The sequence below is a fragment of the Danaus plexippus genome, chromosome 25 (assembly GCF_018135715.1).
Source record: "Danaus plexippus chromosome 25, MEX_DaPlex, whole genome shotgun sequence".
In the NCBI taxonomy this organism is placed as follows: Eukaryota; Metazoa; Arthropoda; class Insecta; order Lepidoptera; family Nymphalidae; genus Danaus; species Danaus plexippus.
This window is the reverse complement of record NC_083553.1, coordinates 4,718,788-4,723,006: the sequence shown is the minus strand read 5'-3', so window position 1 is coordinate 4,723,006 and position 4,219 is coordinate 4,718,788. Positions and strand designations below refer to the sequence as shown.

General features: G+C 32.0%; 1 non-coding gene across 1 annotated transcript; it reads right to left on the bottom strand.

Annotated features, from left to right (window-relative positions):
• Positions 1 to 3,542: 3,542 nt before the first annotated feature.
• On the bottom strand, positions 3,543 to 3,616 carry Trnai-aau (transfer RNA isoleucine (anticodon AAU)). Its single transcript has one exon. It is a non-coding gene; the product is annotated as a tRNA-Ile (tRNA).
• Between the last annotated feature and the right edge of the window lie 603 nt (positions 3,617 to 4,219).

The following is a 4,219-nucleotide window of genomic DNA, read 5'->3' as shown; positions in this document are numbered from 1 at the left end:
CGTAGTATGGTATATAAGTATACGTTTGTATGCTTAAATTAACCTTATTTTATGTTATGTTAAATTCAAATAGATGTAAATAAACTGGGACCAGACAATCGTCTTTAAAGTTGTCATTATAATTCTCTTTATGACTTCGAAATCAATTAATGATTTTTTAACCTTTATAAAATTTAATAAATGTGTAATTAATTTGCCAAAATATACATTAATAATCATAAAGATATGACCTTTATATGATGAAACCAATAAATAGTTTAAATTTCAAGTCAAGTCACAAGAGATCTCGATTGACTTTTACTGTTCTCAGAAAAACCACTGTTTTGGTTTTTCTAATATGGAACAGACGCCTATAAAGTGTGTATTTATTTGTTATGATACGATATAAATATTTTTTATGATGGACGCACTATCTAAGTCGTCGTCGTCGCAAGGGTCTTTGCAGACTCGTCATGGTCATCACGTATCAGTGATCCGTATACATGATGACTTTCTTGGGAAAATAGCTGCAGTGGTTTCCCCTTGCTCTTTGCACCAGCACTTTTTGGGGTTATTTAGGCCCCAAAGCTTCCTGTAGCCTCCTTGCAGACAGTTTTTCGGTAGGGCGGGCTTGTGGTAATTATCCCGCGACTGTTCAGTGACACCGTCTGACAGTGGTGTCTAAATACTCTTAGAAAGTACATATGACTCGGAAAAGATCACATTGGTACTTGCCAGGTTTCGAACCCGCGCCCTCACGTATGAAAGGCGGGCCCTTAACCTCCAGACCTCCACGACTTCTAAGTTAAAAGGATGAATTACGAATTAAAATTATAATCTGCATAATACTGTTGGTAGGAGTGATTTATTTGTTTATTAAAAGTAATAAGTTATATATCAACAGTATGTGACAGACGTTCTGAATGATGGACTATCTTCATAAATATGTATGTTTGTAGTTTCGAAGGCAAAAGCCCGAAACACATTACAATAGACGGGCACATTAATTTGGGGTTATGATTATGTAAGCGTTTATTTAACCGCAGATAAATAATATTAACAATCCCAAATTATTTTCTTAGAGTTGAGGAATGTAAATTTTGTATTGAAAAATATCTGAAATTTTATAAGATTATATAAATAAAAAATACGCAGAAACTTAGAAAACTTAACGATTATCTTTGTTACAAACGTTTTTCATGTAACCCTTGTTGAGCACGTTTGATATTTGTTAGTTATTTTTTCAGACAGATAGCAATATTGTTTACGGAGATCACTTTGTTACGTACAGGAAACATATTAAAAAATAAATGAACATCGCCGGGGCAACATCGTTGTATGGATAAAATATCATATAACGAGTGACGCCGCTGACTCCGCGGAACGAACACCAAGCCGTGTGAGCCAGAAGATTCTTGATACCACAAGCTATGAAATATGATTGCTATCCTAACATCGGGGCAATCATGTAGTCTTAGGTATAGGTTGTGAGTTTTAATATGTAATTCTTATTATAATATATATCGGCATGATTTCGGATGATGTAGCATCAATTCTTGAACCTGGCCCATCCAATCAACGAGACCTGCGACGGGTACGAGAACATAACGAAAACTAACCAAGAGAGAACACATCACCAGGCAGGTGCAGAGCACGCACCGCCTGCCAGAATGGCCGTATCGGCGCTATCAGCATTAATGACGAATGCAATATGAAAATAACTTGAGGCTGTCAGCAATTATTATAAAAACTTATTGGTATTCATAATTATTGTTAAAAGTATAAAGAAATCAAAGACTGTTAAAAGGAGAATAGAACTATGTTTGAATTCTGGTATAAATATGACGTCTGGACGCACGACGGCAGATTTCAAGGAGTGCGGCCCACTGAAGAATGTGACTATGAAGAATCTTCGAGAAATACAAGAACATTTAGACGAATTGATGTTTCATTTTAAAATATCATGGAACGTACTGGAAGAAGTGACATTAGTGACGTCAGCGAGGCTGGCGTCTCTTTAAAAACAATGAATTTGTAATACATCCGATATATACATATAAGTATATTTCGTAGTTTTCCTGGAACCTTTGGTTGCCACCCTATATAATTACTTAAGTGATGTTTGAATTATTATTTACATATATTTTTGTTATTATAGGTGCTGGTAGAAATATAGCAAGAGTATTAAAAAAAAAATCAATAATATTAATTATATAAACGCCTTTATTCCATTCGGTAACCGCCATCGTTTTTTTTCACACAGTACTCAAGATAATAACTCGTCCGACAAATAAAAACGTCAACATTGGGAAAATATTCCACGATTCCGGTGTGAATGAAGCCATAACGTAAAAAAGGATCCCTTTATTATAACTAAGTGTTGTATAAATGAGTGAATCAGTTGTGTTGTGCATATCAAGGACTTAAGGATGTCAAGCACAGCTCCATAAAATAATGACATGCTTGACATGAAGGTCAAGGTTTTTCTTGTCTGCTGGTATTTAATATTCTCTGTGATACTTTAGTGATGTAGAGTTAATTAAAATTGCCTAAAATTTTATTATTACGAATGATAATAAGGAATTTTGTTTATAATGTTAAGTATAAAAGTTGTTTTTTTTTAATTTTTTTTAAAACAATTTTTTTATTCATATTATATTTTATGTTATTTGAGCCAAAAAATTTTTTTTTTGTAACGCTTATTACCTAATGAAACTGCATATTATATAATCTGTATATTATATAATCTGTGTAAGTCTCAGGCACTGTTAAAGCAGTTCTCCCTGCAACGCAATGGACCCGGCAACCGCACGCTGAATCCATGGAAGGCCGAGAAGCTTCGCCTCTTATCTGCGATATCATCCTCAAATAAAATAGTTATAAATGGACCAATATAATATAAAATATATATATATCGAGATAAATTTAATAATTTATACTAAATAAACATAATTGTATAGATAACTATGGATTACTGGATCATAAACGAATTATGATATGAAAAATTATTAGCCTGTTTAAGACAAAGCGTGTTTTTACTATTAAATTAAATGGAATATATGTTTTCAATACAAAATTATCATGTAATATATATATATATATTGTTTTAAGTATGTATCTTGAAATTCTGTCCACATGTATCTTCATTAAAATTTGCTTTCATTAATAACCTAAACGTATAAATAACATAAGTTATTTAAGTTAATTTATAAATGAAATGTACATTTTATTATTGAGTGTTTTTTAAGCTAAACAAAAAGTTTTATGTGAGAGTATATGTAAATAACATTATAATAAAATCGCTATTAATTTTAGTACATGAGGTTCCTTTAAGTAATGATTTAATCTTAAACTATACTGCATTGACTTTTCATACAATTTTGTAAATCCTTTATTATAAGGTTACAAGATAAACAGACGAGTTTAGTTCATTTGTCTATATATTTCTAAAATTTTTAATCTAAATAACACTGATCATTGAATATTTATTCAATGATCAACAAAGATAGATTATAAAAAACTATCTACTTAAAGGTAGTTAATCAAATTGAAAAAAAAAAGATTGGCCCATGAGGGGATCGAACCCGCGACCTTCGCGTTATTAGCACGACGCTCTAACCAACTGAGCTAATGGGCCGATAGTGTCCATGGTCTACGGTCGTATCGCTAGTGATAATAACTAATCAATGTATTTACTGTTTTTATGACACCTTATATTTCATTTCTTATTGTTTATCTACAGTCACACAAGTCAAGTGACAAATTTATGTGTACCTTATTTTTTTCTAGGTTACTTTACTGGGGTTTATGAATAAAAGAAGGAGGGACAGCATCAACCAAATAAAAAAATGAATAAGCCTACAAAACTATACAATAACTAGATCTAAGATTTTCGCGAGTATTCATTTAAATGAAACTAGTATTATTCGGATTTACTACGCGGATTTTATTATTTAAAAACTACATAATCCCGACGTTTCGGTTATTTTGCAGTAACCTTGATCACGGGCAGACAAGTGTTGTTCAAAAAACAGTTTGTTTCAGGATAAATAGGATCATATTTAAGACAATGATCTGGTTTAGTACATTATATAAATAAGTGATCGGACCATACAAAAACAAAGGAACACTCGTAAATACTAGACAGTCAATTGATGAGAAGAATCTGTGACATCATATTGATTTTGGATTCTCTTAGCTGCTCTGGTTTAGCAACACTGTGTCTGCTGTAACGCGACAT